We start from the raw sequence: 22,860 nt of genomic DNA on the forward strand, positions 1-22,860 counted from the left end.
ATGACGAATTCGGCTGTGGGCTGAACTAGTTTGAGGGGAAAAAACATTATGTGGATAATTCAGATATTTATAATAATACAAGGCCGCAGATGTGGCCAAAAGCATGCTGATATTTGCGATATCTTTTGCTGATGTGATATTGCTTTCATAAAACAAGAAATTAATATTAAGTAACTTATATTTGTCTATTTCATACATTTCTTTAATAAATATCGCTGGCAGAGTTCCAAAAGAAGCCACGGCGTCTATCTTTAATGTTTATGCACAGGCTAAAACCCGGTCTGGAACATACTCAACGAGTGGAGCGGAGTGACACAGCTTCATAGCGTTCTATAATCACTCGGCTCCAAATACACTCCGGGATTTCCATTTCCGAGTGTTTCTGTTCTGAGCGAATGATACAAGCTGTGCAGTTTCCCAGTGTTGTTGCACTAAATAGCAGCACTCCCGGAAAGCTGCTGTGTATATATCAGATTAGAGAAACTAACTGACATGTAATATTAAACTTTAAAAGACACCATTTGTTTATGGAGTCACAAACGTCATTATGTTTTTATATACTTTTAATGGAGCAGCCTCCAATGCCTTCTCTTTAACTGGGCCGGCCAACTGCTCCATATTTGGATTACACATTCACACACACTCTTACGCACGCCTCCACACACTCACTCCCTCCGTCACACACTCACTCACTCACTAACTCACTGGAGGTGGGGGCACGGAGCGATAGAGCTATTAGCTCGGCTGCAGTAGACCTTGTACGAGCGGAGGGGAGACGATTCCACCCGGCAGTGCGCGAGAACGCACGGAGAGCCTCGCGCTTCCCTGCCCGTTATACCGTACAGTAAGTCCGTGCATCTAATTTACCAGCACAAAACTGTATTTTGGATTTGCTTGCGATCTTGGAAAAATGGCTGGGAACTAAAGGACGCAGGAGGAACAGAGTGTGACGTTTATTTAAAAAGCTTTGTAAATATTTACTGTGACAATTGCACTAATTATTATGTCAACCTGTCTGCGGTCGACCGGGCGAGATGTTCAAGATGTGCTGTTTGTCATCTCGATTAAAAATTATATAACTACTTTGAAGTAGCGCACGGGAAGCGGGGCGGTTACTTGCGAGCTGTAAGCCCGAGCAGGGAGCGCTCTCGCCGGGGCTGAGTAACTGCGCCACCCCGCCTCCTTCCATTGCTCCGGATAGACTTATAAACATCAATTTATCTGCGGGTTATTGATCAGTCAGCTGTACTTTTTTCAAACAAACTGTCACTCGTCCTAGCTGTGCGCACTTCTGCTGAGTCAACACTGTTGCTGGAAGCCTTTTGATGTGAAAACACAATCGCGGAAGTGTTAAGTCTGTACTAGAGTTGCGATTTCAACCCGTTTAATCCACGGCGACGCGGTTTATGCAAGTGCATTTACCGCCCGTTTATGTTTAATTGAGAATAGCACGCACAAGTAGGCTACAACACTTTTGTCTCCGCTTCACTGTCACTGTGTTTTAATAGACATCGGTTGTGTGCCAAAACCTAGCGAGCGCACCATAACGCATGGTTCCTAAAACGCGGTGTGATTTGCTCGGCGCGTTCCGAACAGACTCCAGTAATGCTGTCTAGGTAGGCAGCCTTACTAGGCGTTGAGACGCAGCCATTGAGTGTATCCCGTCGTGATGTCACTCAGTTCATCCCGGCAGGTTATATAATGAGCTGTTGCTGTGTATATTTCATGTGTTTGCAGGGCTGATGTGGCTTCATGCATTGTGACCGACATGCAGTGCCAGGTTTTGTTTCTTTACTAAATAAACCGTGCGATTTAGCGTTATGTAAACAGTTGGTTAAGACAGCATTAAGTAGGTCTTTCGTTTGAATAACATTATATCAGATACTATACTGTACTATGTGATCTGTACATTAATACACTAAGCAGCAGTTTACAACAGTAATGTACTGTACTGTACCAAACTATATTGTGCAATGTATTTAGCCTTAACCATTTTACATTTGCAAAGATTTATTGCACGTGTCATATAACAGTTACGGCATATGTTACACTTTATACTGTATAGTATACTCTAATGCAGTACACTATGATATACTGCACTGTACGATGAAACGCATTGTTTTGACTTTTGATCTGAGCTGATTGTGAACAGTTATATGGGGCAGTTGCATATACTATACTGTATAATATTGCACATATGACCGTACAGCATATATTATACTTTACTAGAGTATGCTATAATATACTGTACTAAATATTCTACACTATACTGCAATATATAACTTTCATTTTTAATTCATTAATTCCATTTTATTTAATTGTGTGCACGTTTACAATGGTTAATGCACATACTGTACTATACAAATGTACTATAATATGTATACTATACCATGCATCTATATTATTCCATGCAAAAATTCATTTTTTTAATGTAGTGCATTACGTGCAGTTTTACAGCTCATAGGACTTTTGCAGCAAATGTGAAGCAAAAAAAAAATTCCATGTGAAAACATTGTTACTCCCAAATGGCTGTTTGAACAGAAAATATCACCCTTGATTCAGTTTTCTGAGGAGATTTAATTTACTTTTAAACTTTGCATGCCATAAAGGGGCAAAGAAAGAAGACAGACATAGTGAGAAATGAAATTTACTGCGTGAGATATTCTTGCGTTGAATGTTGAAAGACCAGCATGTTCAAATAAATAAAGGAGGATTATTTGCAGGGTCACCGTGCTACAGTTTCACCGTGTTCTGCCGAGTATTGCCTCTGCATGCTCGGTTTTCATGCTTATTATTAGTGTACATTTCCAAGGCTCTTGGATGATTAAGAAATCCTAGCTCTTTTAATGAAAATCCTATTGTTTCGGAGAGCGTGTGGATTAGTGTTTCCCCTTTTTTGTGGGGTTGTAATACATTTCAAACAGTATGGGCTGCCCTTTGCAACCTGGGACTAAGCAGTCTGCTCTGATTATGCAGTGAATGCTTTTTTCAGAGGGATTTATGTGGCGGTGAATTGCTCAGTGCTATAACTCGGTAAGCAAATCTCTGTTTGATGGCCCCAGTACCACTTACTTTTAAATGTTAATGAGTAGTAATTAAGACACCGAGTATGGCCTAATCACAAGTGCTCTAGTGCGTCTGCTCATTTGTTCGGTTTTACACATACACCTGCCGCTTGTGAAGTGCTCGTTCATGTTTCCCCTTAGTATCTGCGCTTTTCAAACTACCACAGTGTCAATGAGGTTGAGTTTGCTGAACCCAACTGAGCTTGTGACAGATGCAGGCAAGGCTAACTTGACACGCTCGAGTGCCAGTGAAAAACGGAGGGACACACCTCCACCTGCAGACAGTGCTTACATAATGCCGCTGTGATTGACAGGGACAGTATCAGCCAATGGCTGAGTAGAGCCAGCTGGACCAGAAATTTGTTTACACATTGGAGGGGTGGAGCTTAAGTCAACCTGATTTCACCCTTTGCTGGAAAATGAGTGTCAAGTTAGGCCTATCCAGGCAAGCTTTTAAAGTACACTCCCTCACAGGTATGCATGCATGAACTCAAGACCTGGGCCACATTGTTCTGTAGCATTAAAGGCAAATGAATGTTATGCCAATTCTTTCTTTGAGCTCTAAGTTTGTTGGCTATAGCTGCTTTTTGTGATTGCACCTTGAATTTAATACTTTACACAGAGTCTTGGGTCATTTGATCGCAAGTGGCCATCTGTTTCTGTTTATACATCTTGCATGTTCCATATATACTTTTGAAATTTTAATTTGGCTGCACGTGATGTTTTGAGCAGAATGCTTTTCATTATCTTAGGGATAGTTTACAACCAAAAAGGAAAATTCTGTCATCGTTTACTCACCTTATATGACTTTCTTTGCTCTACATAACACAAAAAAAGATATCTGAATAATGTTTGAGCTGTTTTTATTTATACAGGGTCCAAAATTTTTAATCTCCAAAAAGGAGTTCAGTGGTTTAGTTTAAGTCTTTGTATTTCATTCCTCTACCTACATTTTAATTTTAAACTTAAAAAACGTACCTATACAATTCACTGCAGTTGCCACTTTCCAACTGAAACAAACACTAGCAGCAGTAAAACACTTTTATTCCTTTTCACACTCATTTTTATTACAGAGGCAGATTATTGATTAATAAAGACTTATTCTTGCATGGTTCTGAACTCAAAAGGCTTTTTCCATAGTGCATGATTTGTGAACTAATGTATTTTGACATTTGCATCATATAACCTACTCCATATGTACTGTTTGGTTTTTCTGACATTGTAAACTTGCTCAGTAGCTCACCTGGTATACTGCATTGCAATTGCGATCGGAGGAGTGGACAGGTATGAGTCAAACAAAAGTCATGATAAAAGAGCACAAAGACTTGGAAAAGCAGGATAAAATGCCATTTTTGTTTCAGTAAATAAATACTTCTCTCACATTTGCTCTTGTTTACACTATTGACTAGGTTTAGGGTAGGGTTAGATATTTCACCTGAAGATCCAGTTATGACATTTTGATTAAAAATTACGAGATTAAAAAAAAAATGGAACATGCATGGATGAATTGTTAACAATAAGAAAATAGATAATTGAATTTCAATTAATTTAATTCAAAATCCTTGTTTTAGTGCACTGGTTGATTGACAGGTGAGTAGGCAGTCCATCACTGCTCTCCATGACGCCTCAGAACAGATTAGCATTTACACTACAAATGCAATGTAGTCACATGTTTTCGACTACCTCTGAATGTGATGTGAGGGATCCGATTTACACCTGTATTTTTCTCTTTCCACTGTCCACTTGTGATCGGATGCGAGGACCAGTGTAAAGGGAGTCTACAGAAGTTCAACGTCCTTTCACAGTGTCAGAGTCTCACAGTAGGGAGAGAGTATGTGGTGGGGAGAAAGGAGGCAAAGAATGGGAGGGGAACGGGATCGATTGAGCAGTGCTGTTTCCAGACCTTTATAGCCCTTTTCTTTCATCTCTCGGTTCTATTCATTTGCTCTCCCTCCATGGGCGCAGTACACATCCCCAACCTGCTTTTGTACTCCAGCGCTCAAGAGCTTTTTTTGATATTAAGATGAAAAACATTCCTTTCTCCAATGAGTGGATGTCAGCGTGCAGGCTGCTTGTCTTCCTCTAGACTCCCCGTGACGGCTTTATGTATAGCCTGAATTGAAGCTTTTTATTTTTTAGCTGAACAATGCGACGAACGTGAACGTGCTTGAAACTGTTCATTGTTCAGTAAATGTGCAGATTTTTTTTTTTTATTCTTCTTGTCAAAGTGTGGCGCTTCAGGATCATCAATAAATCTCTTCATCCATCTAGAAGCATAGTTAAAAATAAAGCACTTGCATGAATAAATCACATTCAGGCCTCCAGAATTCATGACATATCTAGGCTCTGCAGCTTGGAGAGTGACATACTGTACGAACGCATGTGGTTTCTGTACAGCCGGGAGTCATTTTGAAGCCTTTTAAAATCGTGTTTAATGGCCTTAAGTGGCCTTTGAGTCGGAAATATCGCAATTTTGAGTTGAACTTAAAAAACACATGAATGGCCATGCGAAGTCAATTTAAGAGTGTGTAAATTCTCAATGATACCTGGTCCCTGCAATATCTAAGATGTCAGAAGGCAGTATTATTGCAGAATTGAAATAGGGCTGCACAATATATATATATATATTTTTTTTTTCGGCCAGATGACTTGGAAAAATTTCAGATTTATTGTAAGTGTATCTGCCTAAAAAATAAAACTATTACTTTTCACTCTGAAGACGTATTTTGGTTGATCAATTTGGGAAAATGTGAAAAATTTGGGTGTATACTCGTAAAAAGATCCAACTCAAAACTCAAAGCCTTATTGCGATATTGATCAATATGTCGATATGTTTTGATATATCATGCAGCCTTAGATTGAAATGAACGATTTTACTCATTCCAGTGCTGTATATCAGTAATATTAATGTGTTTGGTCAACAAATATAAAGCTTATGACTCAGATTGTGGGTGGTTTATGCAAATTAATCTATCATTTTTCATATACCATGCATACATAAATCAAAGGCTGTGTGAAAGCGATGCAGGAATATTTAATTATGCTTAACCACTTGTACAAGCTCATCAGGTTGTCCCCTGTTTATTTGTTAGATTTTCCGTATTTTGTTTCCTACTCAGATTCTGTAACACGTTGCGATAATGTCTGCCTACCTTGGAAGTAGCAGCTTACCAGGTGTCCATGAAAGCAGAATCTGTGCTTGTCAGTCAGCTGATCTGAGGCTTTGTAGTGAAGATAGGTTCAGATATAGAAGGAATCGATGGCTGAAGTTCTGAATGGCAGAGTGTGAATAGTGTAGCGGCTCTGTGTCAGTGTGGGGATCGATGACCCCTCTATGGGCTGCTGTCCTCCTCTGGTGTGGGTATCTGTATGCTTGCTGCTCCCTCTGGGCATATCCAGACAGTAGAGCCACTATTGATGCCACTCTTTCACCATGAAAGCAACAAAGAACAGCAAAGCTTCACGCTCATGTGCAGCTGGTTTAGAACACGATGAAAATCCTCTTAAAGCTCGTCGTGGAAAAGGCCTGTTTCTGAAAGCCTTAAATAGCATCTGTTTTTGGAGCCTCCTTAAAGGGATAGTTCACCAGAAATGGAAATTTGGTTATCATTTATTCATCTTTATGTCAATCCAGACTTGTGTAGAAAAGTAGACATTTAGGAGAATATTCATGCTGCTCTTTTCCATACAATGAAATTGAATGGAGACCAGGAGCTGTTAAAAATACGAAAAAGGCACCATAATTGCATTAATAAAGACTCTTCCAGTATTTTGCAATTCTTCTGAAGCTTACTATGGTGAATAAATTGAAGTTTACGTCCTTATTGACCAAAAACCATCCTTGACCACCATTGTTTGTTACCATTCCTTTTCAGTGAATGGAAAAAGGCAGCTTTATCATTCTGCTAAACATCTCATTTAATGTTTTATAAACATTATAAAGGGTTGGGACAACACAAAGGCTAACAAATGATGACAATTTTCATTTATTGAAGAAATATTCCTTTCATTTATCTGTTTTGCAGTTCATGATTGTGCAGGAGGTTGATGGTTCTTAATATAACAGCCCTCAGGAAAGCGACAGTCTAAAAGCCTTATTCTCAACATATATAGCAAAAGAATTATGCATAAGTCAGTTATTGAGGTACCGCACAAAGCTAGACCTCTGTGCAATGTTAGTGTACATTCATGTGTCTCAACCTTTTTATCCCCACAGTTGGCCTTCATTTATATTTAATGGCATCCGCTATGTAGTTTGGCACTAGAATTGCCTTATTTGTAATGAGGAACTTGGTAGGGAAAAATTACCCACCTATTTTTAGGCTCCTTACTGTCAGTCTCATGTTTCATGTCACTAGTAATTCTTTTAGTATGAAAATGACTAAATAATAGAGCATTATGTGGCTGAATACCTCATCTCTGTTTCTCTGTTCCTTTCCATCTGATATGTATTACGTTTTGAAACTGCAATAAATTTAGCTTGTTTTGAACTGTTTTGCATATAGTTCATAAACAAAGGGCAGCTGGAACCATTTGACCAGTTTGTTATAAGCCCTGAGGCAGAGAACACACAAATGAAGACAATTCTCGTGGAGCAAAGATGCCATCCTTTCTGATGCAACTACTCAGATAAATAGGACCACCAAGTGTTCTTTAACCGCAGCACATACTTCTGTCCGCTCTCACATTTCATGCAGTACAAGGAGGGATTGCAGATTAAAGTTCCTTGGAGTGACAAGCTTGATCGTAAGAAGGGAAAGAGAAGGAATTGAGGTAGAGATTCCACGGGGAAAACATTTCAAGGGAATAAATTTCCCAGCATGGATTTCACATTGGGTGCAAGTTTGTTAAATGTGAAAAACTTGAATTCGCTGTGTTTACTGATATAAAGCTGTGTGGTTTGGAAGTGACCTCTGAGCACATGCATCACTACACTATTGACAATGGACCTTAGTTTCGCTAATATGACGGTGCCATAAGAAGTTTGTAAGAATGCTCCTTACAGTGCAATTCTAGGAACTAAAATAAACCTAAAATGCTAATATTTTCTTGAGAAATTACACTTTTATTTGTTTATTTAAATAGTTATATTTAAAAAGCTTTCTCAAGCATTTATTTGTCATCCGTTTTCTTGTGCTCTCTCTTTCTCTCTACAGTGAATGCATCCTGTATTTGTGTGTGCATTCTGAAACAACCTAAAAAATCATGAAACATCTTACCTTCGGCAATTTATATCAAGTTGGAGTTAGTTATCAAAACTTTAAAAGGTTATTTGCAATGATTTTAAGCACATTCTTTTCAATTCAAATTCTTTTGTCTTAAGAATTTTTTATTTTTTTTATTTTTTTGATTGTTCTAAAGAATATTCTTAAGTTAATTTTGAAGTTAGAAAATAGCAGTTAAGAAGAATTGCGTTCTTATGAATATTACATGAATCCAGCCCACTGAGGTGGGAATACTGGAAGATGTCTCCACCTTACCAGGTGAGAGGGATGCAGTGGGACCTGCCAAGCATCATGGGTCTCACAGCGGGTTTCAAGAATTGAATACTTCCAGCACAAAGGAGGATATGCACCGAGAGAGGAATTCAATAACAGGAAAACTGCATGGATACAAACAATCTGTGGAATACCGAAATCCACCCTTACCACTGTTATGTTTGGCATGATATAGTCTTTCCTTATTATGCATGCTGTATTATTCAGGTGATGTGAAGTCCCTAGCAACTGCTCACCTTGGTGAATTTGGTGGAAAGAACGCAAGGCTTTTGGGCAGGGTGCAGGGACTTTACTACAAGCTGTACTTAGTGCAGTTACAGTACGTTGAAGGAATTTCCTGAAGTTAATGCTGGCCTTGAATAGACAAAGTGTGGTTTTGACAAAGGGGAGACGCACCAGAGAAAAACCAGGCTGACGCAAAGCAAAATACTGCGTGCTGAGATAAAACAAGCGAACGGCCATCCCAGTTCCATCCCATTTCCCCTCTTAAGTGATGTCATTGGAGCGGTGGATACGTGCCAGTGTTTGGAGGGAGAGGCGCTCCCCTCCTCTCGTGGAGTTATCCCGTAAAATCTTTCCAGAGAGACTCTCAGAGGAGGCAGCCAGACAAGCATTCCTCCCTCTCACATCTCTACCGCTCCGTTTTTTTCTTTGTCTTTTTCCATCAATCCCTCCAACAATGTGCGTCTGAGTCAGCCAGAGGTACTTAAAACATAAATTCTCAACGTGGGCACATTGAGAACAATTGAGTGTGTTCATTAGCATCATACAGCATTCAAATCATTTGGAGAAGATCACAGATCTCATGAGTCTTGTTTAATGGCTGTTAGTTTATCATAAAAAGTATAATCTGTCTGTTTTTCATTGGCTAATGTTTTGATTAGTGGTGCTTCTTATTAGTATGTGCTCTTACTTTTGCCCATGCTTAAATCAAAATGTACACTATTGAGTTTGTTAGCGCACATTGCTAGTCTTGAGGTGAACAGTTAATCCGTGCAAGTTAATCCTCTGAAAACAAGTGTTTGTCTTGGTAATCTTTAATCAAAATCGGAAAATTTGCTTCCGCTGTGAAATGGCATTCCTTCTCTGATGACGTCAGTTTGACGGCTTGGGCAAAGTTTCCTTAACCTCTACCCTTAAACCGTTAGTTTGCTGCAAGCAAGAGAGATGGAGAGGATCCGCTAAAATAAAAACTCGTCCCCGATTTAATATTCCATTTTAGTTTGAAATATGTCACATAGTACTGAAGTCAAGTCAGTAGCAACTTCAGAATCACGCAGACTTTAAGGTTTGTAACATGCTCATGCCACATACGTAGTAGGCCTATCTCAAATCATTCTTTATTGATGAGAGTTATTATTCATTTTCTGAGCAATCTGACTTTTTTTCCCCCTAGTAGATAATAAAACAGGTGAATAAAATGTAGGGTTGCACTGATATTAAAGTATTGGTATTTTCTTAAAGATCAACTAAGCATTAGATGACTGAAAAAGTAAGTTCAAGTTAAAGGGGTCGGATGCAAAATTCACTTTTACATGTTGTTTGAACTGAAATGTGTGTTGGCAGGGTGTGTCTACACAACCACCCTATAATGATTTTAAATCCACCCAGTGTTTTAAAAAAAAATCCAAATAAATAATATCCCCTTTTTAAGATCAAGCTATTCTCAGATTCTTGGCTGTGACATCACACAGACCCAGGCCCCTCCCACGACTGTTGATTGACACGGCTGTCTTACCTTAGACCCGCCCTGCGTGAGCTGTCATCAGTCCGCCATTGTTTCAACGCCGGAGCTGTTGTAGACAAGAATGTCTCTTAAGCGATTGAGGTGTTTTGTTGTTGGATGTAATAATGAATATAGCAGTCGTCATTTACTCCTGACATCTGAGCCGCTGAAGACGCAGTGGAGTATGTTTGTTTTTGAAGGGAATCTGCATTAACTAAGTTCGCATAAATCATTCGTGATTCGGCTTCACCTCCAGAAGAAGTGAGCATAAGTTTTTAAATAAATTTTGCTAATCGCCTTTCCTAATAATATGGTAGTTAGCAAGTTTCACAATGAATGCGGCTAAAGTTTACAGTCTCTCAGAGAACTGCGCGTCACCCCATGGAGGGAGAGGGTAGCGGGGATAGCAGAGCTCATTAGCATTTAAAGGGAAATGCACCGAAAAGGCTTGCTGTGAAAAGAGCTGCATTTTACAGGGTATAAAAAGGGTGTTGTTTTACACTACCATTGAGAAATTTTATCCAAAGTATGTTATAGACTTTTCATTAAAACCCTAAAGAATCATATCAACATGTGGAAAATTGGCATCTGATGACCCCTTTAAAGTAGTGGAAAGAAACATGAACAATTTGAAATCCAATAATGGCCAATAAATAACCAATATACATATATAAATGAAAACATCTCTAATATCAACTAATATGTTGTATATCCATAAAACAACCACTTCAAGGAGGGACACAAAATATCATATCATAGAAACTTGAGGGTGGGCTCTCTTGACAGTAAGCAACCAACCAGCTAGCAATCTGAATTACACCTTAGCATTGTGGCTGCAACTTTTGCACATGCAAAATGTAAAAATCTAGTGGCTCACATCTTATACCTTAGCTAAAATCCTGTCAATGATAATTTTGAAGGCTCTTGCTAAATAGGCCGCCTCTTGCACAGAGTCAACAGCTGTCAGCATGGTGAAGCAGCTTTGGGACGGGGAGGTTTGCAGGATGAATGAGCAGCAGGCAGTGGACTGATGAGGCCTGACACAGATGAATGAGGTTAATCTGAAGGCCACCGTGTAAAGCGGTACCCCAGGTGTCAGCAGTGACTGAGAATATTTACCATAAGCTACTGCACATTAAATCCAAATATATATTTGTTTACTTTACTCTTCTCGCAATGGTTACCCAACCGAAACCGCCATCTCGAAAATCATACAGAGAAGGGGGTTGCTGTAGTACACGGCATGAGGATGTGCGGCTGTCTGATGAGTCTTGTTCCTGAAATGTCAGCTGTCTGTGACATCTGCAGATCAACACTTGTTTCTTAATGCAGATTCAAAGAGGTCTGCTTGTCCCAGCATGCATGTTCCATTGATGCACTCTGTTTTAAGGGCATCATGGAAATCCATATTGAGCGTAGTAAATACAGTCAATGTGCTTTAGCCAGGACTGAAAAGAGAACTTTCCTATACGTGAGACAAAAGGCATCATATCGGCTACAAAGAACGATTGAGGGCTTTTGGTTTGCGTCTGAAGTGCTGTTTTCCAGAGAAAGAGGTGGGGTATGCAAAATAGATACTACAGCCTTGGCTCTGTTAAACATTTCATGTCACGTCCGGAATTGCTATTTATTTACCCTTCACAGTTGGAGATGAGAAGGCGAGCAGGCGTGAGGGAGGGAAACAGGGGGAACTCTCTTCTTTAGCAGTCTGAATGCAACCGTCTCATGAGAAAACACTATCTACTAAAAGAAAACATTTCCTAGTTAACTTCATAAAGCTCTCTCTTTCAGTGGTGAGTGGTGCACATTCATATGCTGTAGCATATATCTGTAGAAAGCCTGCAAAGAACCAGGGTTATTATAGAACAGGGTTATTAAATAAACTTAATTATAATTTTTTTTTTAATTTCAGCTAGTTTCCATGGCAAAATTTCTTGTTTTCAGATGTGACATGATTGCTTTATGATGAGCAGATTTAATTTAACCTTTTGTTCACATCTAAACATTGATTGATGCAAATACAAAGAATACATCAAATATGGTAAACAGAAGCTCATAGTTATGCTTCCTTGACATGCCAGAATATGGTTTGCTCTTGTGCGTTAAGCATGTACTGACTTTTTGATGCTTGAAAGTTTTGTATGCTTGAAATTTTACCGGATGGCAAAATTGAAAAATACCTTAATTTGTGTTTCGAAGATGAATGGTAGTCATATGGGTTTGAAACTACAGAGTGAGTAAATGATAACAGAATTTTCAATTTTGGGTGAACTTTTCCATTAAATGTAAAATTTTAAGTTTAAGGGCCAGATTTACCTAACAGCTTGTGCCAGTGCAAACAATCTTTTGGTGCTAAAATAGTACTGTCAGGATTTACTAAAGACTCGCATGTGAATAATAAACGCTGAAAAGGCATGCACACAGTTATATTTGCGTCTGACCTTATTGAATATGCATTTGTAGGAGTTTCCCTTTCAGACTCAAAATTTATGGGTGGAGAGTATTAAAATGAATCACGCAACGTGATTTACTAATGTTTGCGCATGTCAAAATTACTGTTATTTGCGCCATTTAACACCCCAAAAAAGCATGTCTTAAAACAATTTTGCACCTGTGTTGTAAGTGGATCACCCGCGCCTGATGAGCATCAGCTCTGCTTATTTGTAACTATGCTAATTTGTGCTGTGCTTGGTATATTGTGTATATTAACTGAGATGTTGCGTCTGTGTTCTTTAGTTTGCGTGTTGTCAGTAAATCACCCCCAGAAATTTCCACGCCCATCAGCACTGTTTTGGAATTGCCCTCTTGCACAAATTGACCCTGCTTAGCAAATCTGGCCCTAAATTTCTTACCGAAAATTTTACAGATCAAAAAGTTGTAAAAGTTTTTAAGAATAAAAAAAAAGCTGTTTAGTCACAATGTGCAATATAAAGTCACAAAGCAAGAAAAAAAGTTGCAGTTGTGAGATATAAAGTCAAAATAACCTTTCAAGTTGAAATGGAGGGGTCTGGATCCACACTGACCATGATTTCGCCAAGTAGGACGTGTTTGTGAATCTGTTGGTCCTGGAATAGCATTCCTACCAACCAATCAGATTAAATGGTTATTGTGGGTTTGGGTCTTCCACCACATTTTTGTCAGCATTGATTTTAGGGGTAGATAATGTTAAGGGTTTGGTTTGGGGTAAGAGAGGCATATGTTTATATATTCCAGGACCAACAAATGATGTTGATCCGAGAGCTTGTCCTACTTGGCAAAATTAAGCTCACCCTGGATCCACCTAGTTAGGCTAATGTAACAGTACTAGGGCGTACCAAGCTTTCAGTACGACCTTTAGCATAGACACTACATAAATGCATGATGTTCTGGTATGACTGAATGTAGCCCCGGCCATGCATGTCATGGTACAGGTTTCTAAACCAAGCCAGTATGACACCTACCCACATTCAATGCGATTGTGATTCTAGTAAATGTCAATATGTGATGCAAAACCAGCTGTCAGAGGATTTCTAGTTGACACTGCCTGAAGAGTTGTAACCTTGCGTGTCAATGAACTTGATTTGACTGGAGACTACGCTGTGGCCAGGGTCATTATCGGGAGGACGGTCCTCTAGCTGAGCGTGCTTGTGTTGTTCTGGAGATTACATCAGGAAAGGCATACCAGAAAGGGGCTGAGGGCTTCTTCATTTTCCTGTTGGGAAATGATTTGATTCATGTGGCCTGTGTTCTCAGCAACCTATTCATACTAGTTACCTCAATGCTGAAGTGCAAGCCGAGCTCTGGCGTTTCCTCTCAGCCGCCAACAGTGCATGGGTAAAATATGGGATGTGCTGTGGAACACAGAATAGCACTGTATTTTTTGGGCTTTGAGCAACTTCACAGAGGAGGCAGTACTTGACAGGAACCCACCCTTAGAGAAACATTATACGGTAGACTCGCAATTTCAAGGATAGTCTACTTTGAGCACAAAGGCATTCTTTCCCATTCGCCGCCGAGCCTTCAAACTTTCAAGTCCAAAGACAAGGGAACGTAACTGTTTCCAAATAGTTTTCTCTATGAAAAACTTTGGCAGATGATGTGCCATAGTCCTCGCTCTATCTGCTCAGAAGTTGCTAGATTAGCAGGTTTCATTGAATTCTCACAGTCTGTTTGCCAAGTGTAGCGCGTGATTGTTCCATCAATAGTAATATTTCTCAATCCTGCCTGTTCTAGCTTAGAAAGTGTTGGACTTGTTGTTGTTGTTGTTGTCGGTGGTGATGTTTAATCTCTTAAGCCTGAGGGCAGATTTTGTAATACATTGTAAAGGAATTACACATTGTTACACCAACTTCCCATAGTTACTCCAATTTCCCAAATCTCAGAGGATAATTCAGACCTTTCAGTAAGCATTCTGTATTCATTTTTTGGAAAGAGGATTTCTTTCTTGTTTGGTATGGTAAAAAAAAAATCATTCAGCTTCACTATTTTTTAGATGAACCACATCTCATGTGCCAAGTCACAGACCCTTTATTGTGAATTGGGCAACTAAAGATCCTTGCTGGTTATTGAGGATAGCTACCTAAAGTTATACAGCAGTTATACTGTTATCTATAGATATCTAAAGAATAGCATCAAGACAATGACCCCACTTTCCATTAAAGTAGAAATGGCAAAAAGAAACATACTTAACATATTTGCATAATTGTTCCTGTTTGCTTTTCATAACCATTCATTCTCATATGAGCAATTTAAATGTAACTCTTTTGAAAAACAACTTTGTGTAAATATAATGAAATATACAACAAAATTAATAATAGTAGTAGTAATAGTAATAATAATAATTATAATTATAATAATGCAAATTATCTTTTGATTGATGCAAAATAACTTTGCATAAGTGTAATGTGATAAATAAGAAAATATTATTATTATTATTATTATTATTCATAATTCATGTCATGTTTTTACATTTTGTTTTCTAATAATTGTTAATATTGCATCAAAGCCAAAATAATACAATAATTCATATTCATTGTAGTTTAGATGGCAAAGCAACTTTGCATAAAAGTAATGTAATGAAAAAAAAACATAAATGGAAATATAATTGTATTGTTGTATATTATTATTATTATTATTATTATTATTGTTATTATTATTAATACTTTCCATGTTTTTTTATTTTGTTTGAATATTTTTGTTGTTGTGTCAAAGCTGAAATACATCATCATTATTCATAATACATGCTATTTTTATTTAATTTTCTAATTTATGACATTGTGTTATGCTGAAAAACAGTAATTCAAATAAATTAAAATAAAATATAAAAAAAGAAGATCATTTGTGTTGTGTAAGAGTTAACTAATTGCTGTGTTTCAAGACATGACCGCTCTCCACTCTCACTCGGTTTATTCCTGTTTTCTCACAGCAGTTTAATCATGTTAACTAATCACTAGGGGTCAGATGATAGTATTTCTGTTTCTGATAAGAAGTTTTTCCATTAAATGGGTCAGTTGAAAAGACATGAAGCACTGCAGTCTAATCTGGGTATTCCTCTTAAGGGCTTTTCGGTAACCACTGCTGCGTTACTAAAAATTGTGCAGCGTTTCTCTTATAGTTAATTAAAAGACCCCAGATCTTTCCCTCAATTACTTATCAATTATCCCGGTGCTTCTCTGTGGTTCTGCAGGGCTGACTGGGCTGTTCCCCCAGGTGATGCGGATTTGAATGGGACGGTATAATAAAGCGGAGCTGTATTGGTGTATTTATGCGTGTGAGAGTGTGTGTGTGTGTGTGTGTGTGGGGGTTCTTTTTATTTCTACCACTGGAGTCGTTTTCATTTTTTTTCTTGTCATCATCTGCCCCACTTTCAGTCTTTCATCTTCAGAATGGACTGTCAAGGAGATGTATGTTTGTGTGGGAGTGTGTCACCTTGTGTTTTTATGTGCGTGTGTGGGTAAGGTGCCTTTACACACTTTTATGTTACGTTGTGTGTGAAATGGGTGTGTATGCTGCGGTTTATAGAGTGTACGCAGGGAAGAGCTATTTCGGGCCTCTTGTGCTCTTGTATTTGAATCTGTAAACGTGTTGTGTGGGCTGGAAACTGAACGTTATGAGCTGCAACCGATATGGTGTGTGGAAACTAGTGGGGTCATTGGTGAAACTCCAGCCGGGGTTCTCCAGCCCTGATCCCTGGCACCTCTCAGGAGTCTTATATCTGTTTACCATGAGGTCGACTGTTCAGTTGAGTTACATACAGGGTCCAAAATTAACTTTTTGCCAAATCAGTCCATGGTGATTGAACTAATTTTCAACAAATTAATCATAAATATATGTTTTTGGGGCCATGAAACGATATAAAATGTTTGGGGGTCAATTCATTCAATTATATTAAATGTTTGGGGGTCAGTGTTGTTGTTTTTTCCCCAAAATAAATTAGTACATTTAAATTACTTTTTATTTAACAATCCGTAAACAAAAATGTCAGTTTCCACAAAAATATTAAGCAGCACAACTGTTTTTGACAGTGATAATAAGTGTTTCTTGAGCAGCAAATCAGCATATTAGAATGATTTCTGAAGGATCGCATGACAGTGAAGTCTGGAGTAATGACTGCTTAAAATACAGCTTTGCATCACAGGATTAAATTACATTTTAATATATACACTCTTAAAAATAAAGGCGCTTCACGATGCAGTAGAAGAACCTTATTTGTATAAATGAACCTTAAACATCTGAAGAAACTTTCTGTTTATAAAAAGGTAAGAAAGAGGTGATTTTTTTTTAAAGAACCTTTGACTGACCGGTTCTTTGTGGAACCAAAAATGGTTCTTCTATGGCATCGCTGAGAAGAACCTTTTAAGCACCATCATTTTTAAGAGTGTATTAAAACAGAAATTGTAATAATATTTCACAATATTTTTGTTTTTATACTGACCCCAAACCTTTGAACGGTAGTCATTCATTCATTCATTCATTCATTCATTCATTCATTCATTCATTCATGTGATTAATAAATATTTTTTTGATATGTTGTAATTTCAACCATGAATTATTTTGTTGCATGTAATTCCTAGAAAAGCTGGAGGCAGTTTTATCAACTTGCCAAGCCATTTGTTTCCATGTATTTTTATGCAATTTTTCAATATTCCTTGGATGGGAATATTATTAATTACTACCAACCACCAATATTATTACACTACAGTACACATCTCTGTTCTTTCTTCAGGATGTCATTGCTTTCCAAAGACACACACACAAACGCAGCTCTCTGGGTTTTCAGCAGTGGCTGTTGTTGATCACAGAGGGTCTGCGTTCCCCCTCCTGGGATTTGGGAAAGTTTTCAGGCTGGCCTGGCACCAGAAGGCTTCACATCTCAGCAGATATCCAGACCCAGTGTGTGTTAAGTAACAGCAGCAAGAAGCTCTCTAGTGTAAGTGTGTGTTTGTGTGTCTCTGCATCCTTCATTACATAAGCAGGGTCATTGCAAACAGAGACCCGCAGAGACGAGAAATGAGGGCCCCTGACGTGTCTGCTGTACACATACACACACTTTTTGTGTTTAGTTTTAAAGGATGGCGACCATATCGACAAATAAAAATCAACTTAACAACAAACAGACTATGAAAATCATTTCCACCCCAGGCCTGCAGGTCTCAAATACCCTTGCTGATAAAAATCACAAGGTGGGTCACATGACGTGCATGTTCAGGTCACTGGGTAGCTCTTTGAAAAATAGCTCCGCTTTGTAAAACAGGTTTTGTCTGCAGAATCAGTCGTATCATGTGTTGTACGTCCCACAGCCAATGAGATTACTGTGCGGGTCGGTTCAGCGTTAGTTTCCTGCGGTTTCAGAACTACCGTGGCGCTGTTATGTAAGAGTCTTCATTGAAAGTGACAGAAAAAGGTTTTTCCGAAAGGTTTCGTGACCTTTTATCCGGTCGTTCCGAGGCTGTATGTTAACAAACCATTTGTAGGGGAGCATGGGAAGGCTAAAAGGTTTTGCTGTCAAGAGTGGTGAAATCTCGTGGTGGTTTGGATTGAATCGGCAGGTCCCTGCTGACCTCGCACATGTGTGCGCGCACACACACACACACACACGCACGCGCGGCGGGGTGTCGTGCGATTGACTGTCGGCGCTGGATCACTGGTCTTGGGGTGTTTCATTCGCACTCCAGCTGTGTTTGTGCTGCTTTCACGGATCTCCAACTTACATAAAGCACATGCTTGTGTTCATCCTTCATGTCCTGCGAAAGAGGGTGGGAGTGACAGCTTGCGCTTAGAAAAAAGTATTATGGTGGTTCTTTTTTATGATATTTCCATGCCATTTTTCATACTATTAAAAATCTGTTCTTTAAATGTTTTCATGTTATGTCTGATAACCCATAAATGGCCCATATTGAAAATCTATAAATCTATTAAAATAAAACACTACAACTATAGTGTTTGTAGACAACATGTTTTTAGCCATGCAAAATGTTTTTTTTTTATACCAATACCATGGTATTGTCTTGTTTTTATAAGTGCACATGGTAGTTTTTTTTAAACATGCACAATGGTATTACATTATTATTTGAATTACACAATGGTATTACCTTGCTATTTAGATATGCATCATAATATTAACTTGTTTTTACATGTCATTTTATTACCTTGTTTTTAGACATGATTATGTTATTGCTCTTTTTTTTTCTTTTCTACATGTACCATGATATTATCTTGTTACATAAATATGTGCTGTGACATTACCCTGTAATTTTTAGATATACACTATGATATTAACTTGTTTTACATGCACCATAATATTAATGTTTTGAGACATGCATAATATTATTGATAGGTTTCTTACATGTATCATGGTATTATTATTATTATTTTTTTTATGGTACTACCATGCTTCTACCTTGTTTTTAATTTATCATGGTATTACCATAGTTTATTTGGTGTACTATGATAATACTGTGAATAAATACCATGGTTTTTGGGCCTGTACCATGCTGATACATGGTTATTTTGAACAGTGACACTACCTTGGTTATATTTCAATCATTTGGATTTACTAGACAAGATGATACCATGTTAATGGCATGATATTATTTGAGATATCTTTCAGAACCAAGAAAATGCTATAATAATTTATGAATAATGTAATCATTCAGTGTCATGGAACATATCCAAATATTACAATCTGAAATCACCAGTTATGTTTTTATCAGGGCAGAATGAGTAATTATTGAAACAGAGAGGGAGAGTACAGGCAGGTGAATAGAGATGCGTTGGAAGTGTGCTATATATTTCGGATTGTAATGCTTTGCAGCTCTAATCCTTGCATTATACCCTCTGTGGATTTTCCCGTGGAATTACCCTGTAGTAAAGAGATCAGTGTGTGTGTGACTGGTGGCCAGACACTGATAAGTAACGCTAATGGAGGGGAGGGTGCGGTCTGAGCGACAGCGAGAGGGTCTCTACTGTGTGCCGTTCTCGCTGAGTGGCAGGAAGCCAGGACAGGGAGAGAATCTCATTGGATGTGACAGTGTTGTGAAACAAACCAGCAGCAACATAGCAAGTGAATTACAGAAGCGGAGGCCTGGTGTCTGGGAAAGGACCGACTGCTGGTGTGTGAGAGCATGTGGTCGTGTGTGTACAGTATGTGGGAGAGGCTGATGTTAGCACAGTCGTGTGCAATTGTTTCTGTGTGTGTGTATGCTCTTGAAGGATTTTCTTTCTTTTTAATGTCTCCACTACAGCAATTTGAATTGCAGTACTAATTGATTTAATAAGCAGCGGCTGTATTTTAACACCCCATCTACACCGCAACGGGTGACACCAATCAGATGCTTCTGAGCATTTACTAAATCACAGAACTTAGTGTGTTTGCAAAAAAAATAATTATAATAATTTTATAAATACTAACTTCCATTTATATCAGTGTTACTGTTAACTAAAACGGTACTAACTTTGCTTCGCAAAGAAGTAAAATAAGTTTAAGCTGATAAAACAAAATTATTACAACTGAAATAAAAATAAATTAAAGCTACATAGAAATAAAAAATAAAAAAACTATTAAAATGAAGACAGCACCTAACAAAATTTACTTAAACTAAAACTAACAATAAAATAAAAACTGAAAATCTAAAAAAGAAAAACTAATTCAAAATATAGCATATAAATAGTACAAAAATAATGTTGGTTTATATGTACTGTATATTTTGTATGTAATGTATGTCTGTAGTGAATAAAAATCCACATTCTTCCTTTTGTTGAATCTAAATATATCAATTATTTATTTGCTCCAGAAAATGTTTTACAGAATAATTATGCATGGAGTTTTGAGAATTAACCTACAATCGTGTCAAATATGTGGCAAACTTAAACTATAGAAACATGTACTGTGCATGTTCTGTTCTTAACTTTTATAACACTGACGTTTAAAATAGACAAACATTTTAATCTACTGATTGATAATTGTTTTGTGCTTTTAAAAAGAAATAGACTATAAACAAAGAAAAAGCTTAATCAGAAATGAAACTGTATCTGATATTTACAGATACTCTGCATGACCGAAATCATTCATGGACACATTACGTAATTTCAGAACAGCAAATACTAAACACTGCCAAATTATCAATGTTCATGTCATAAAGTGACTATAGGCCATTTCAGTCTCATGATCATGTCTGGACTTGAAGGCATAGTTCACGCATAAATCTCATTCACATGTTAATTGTAAATTTATAGCATAGACTGGCACATTCTGGAGAAAGAAAGTCACACAGCTGACATGATGGTGAGTAAATGATGACTGAACCTTAATTTTCTGTTACCTGTCCCTTTAAGGATTAGGTACTCCCTCAGAGCCGTAGTGTTATATTACCGTGAAGCAAGAGTCCATTGACAGTTCACCAGTAAGTCATTGTCATGAAGCTTGTTCTGGGTGGAGTGTTTGTGTGTGTTTTCATTATCTGTGTCAGCAGTGTACTGCGTGACTGGCTGCTGTGCGCCGACAGGTCAGAGGTCAGCCATCTGCGGTGAACAGGAGAACTTTGAGCTGACCGATAGGGGTGTGTGTTTGTGGTTATGTAAGCACCACTGAGCCTACAGTAGTGTGTGTGTGTGTGTGTGTGTGTGTGTGTGTGTGTGCACCAGGAGCTTTGTTCAGTAGTTTCTAAAGGGCCCTTCACACTGACAGCAATTTGTAGCGACAGAACAACCTGAAGTCTTTCATTTTCAATGAGAGTTGGTGATTTCCGACGAACACTTGCCATGACTTAGATCAAATTTATGCAGATGGGCAATGACGTCACAAATCTGTTCTGTTCTGATGGGTTTGCCAAAATGTTATGTGCAAATAATACAGATGACCTAACCATATAATTGTGTATAATATTAATTATGATTGCAAAATAATACAATTCATTTTTAAAGGAAGTGAGAAAACTATTCCCATATCTTGTGTTATTGATATTGTGTTCATCTGGTAATATAGCTAATACTATAGCTAATACAACTAGTCAATAATTTTCATTATTGATTATTATTATTATTAAATTTGATTATCGATGAACTGCACCAGTGCACTGTGCATGGAAAACATCTGCCATTTATGTTACTTTACAAGATTGATGTATCGTAACTTTAAAAAAAAATTAAAAATACTGAAAATAAATTTTAAAAATCTGATTAATTGAACATATTCAACAGATTAATTGAATATCAAAATAACCGTTGAATTTCCGACTAATACAGTACTATTGCACACTTATGCTGTTGTGTATTCACAAAAATAGTTGTCCTATTCAGCCCATCCTGTTAATAAGTTAGCATTCTGTTGGACCAGTTTATGGTAATATTAATAAAATAAAAAATAACTTTTTAATAGATTAGATATTTTCATTTTACTTTAAGACTTTTATTTTACATTTTCAGGACAAAATAAAAATGGACAGTAAACACTTAGCCTAAGGTAAATATATGAGGGAGTTAAAACATTGTGGGAGATTGTGGAAGAATAATAGATAGATCCAGAAGAAAACAAGACTGATAGAGTGCGTTTAGAGAGAATAAAGTACACACTGTGCCTAAGTGTGTGTGTTTTGGTTTACTGTATTGCTATTTGGGGTCATAATTATCTGGGGGAAAAAAATTGCATTTTAAAACTAAACAAATATAAATATAATTCAATACTTTTGTGGTTAGTCATAATTTGCTCATAATTTGTGTGTGTGTGTGTGTGTGTGTGTGTGTATGTATGTACTGGTATATATGCTTTACGAGGACACAAATGTGTATAATGACATGGGTACTACAACGTGAACATGGTTTATGAGGACACTTCCTGTGTCCCCGTAAAACAAAAGGCTTAAAAAACATACTAAACGGTGTTTTATGAAATTCAAAAATTGCCAGTAGTTTCCTGTAACGGGTAGGTTTAGGTGTAGGGCAATAGAAAATATGGTTTGTACAGTAGAAAAACCATTACGCATATGGAGAGTGCCCGTAAACCACAAATTCAAGTATGCGTGTGTGTCTGCGTGTGTACCTACTTAACCATATTTTGGGGACAAATTGTTACTCATAATTGAGTTTTCTGTTAGGG

At 37.8% G+C, this 22,860-nt stretch overlaps 1 protein-coding gene across 2 annotated transcripts in view; it reads left to right on the forward strand.

Annotated features, from left to right (window-relative positions):
• The first annotated feature begins 438 nt into the window (after positions 1 to 438).
• Positions 439 to 22,860, forward strand: part of atxn1a (ataxin 1a) — a 105,162-nt gene continuing 82,740 nt past the window's right edge. The window contains exon 1 of one of the 2 annotated variants that reach the window (XM_058752720.1): positions 439 to 844. The gene's annotated coding sequence lies outside the window, so the exon portion shown is untranslated. Of the gene's footprint in view, positions 845 to 17,313; positions 17,698 to 22,860 lie in introns of those variants that run through there. The other variant, XM_058752721.1, reaches the window with a different exon arrangement.

Source organism: Onychostoma macrolepis, chromosome 19, assembly GCF_012432095.1.
Source record: "Onychostoma macrolepis isolate SWU-2019 chromosome 19, ASM1243209v1, whole genome shotgun sequence".
NCBI lineage: Eukaryota > Metazoa > Chordata > Actinopteri > Cypriniformes > Cyprinidae > Onychostoma > Onychostoma macrolepis.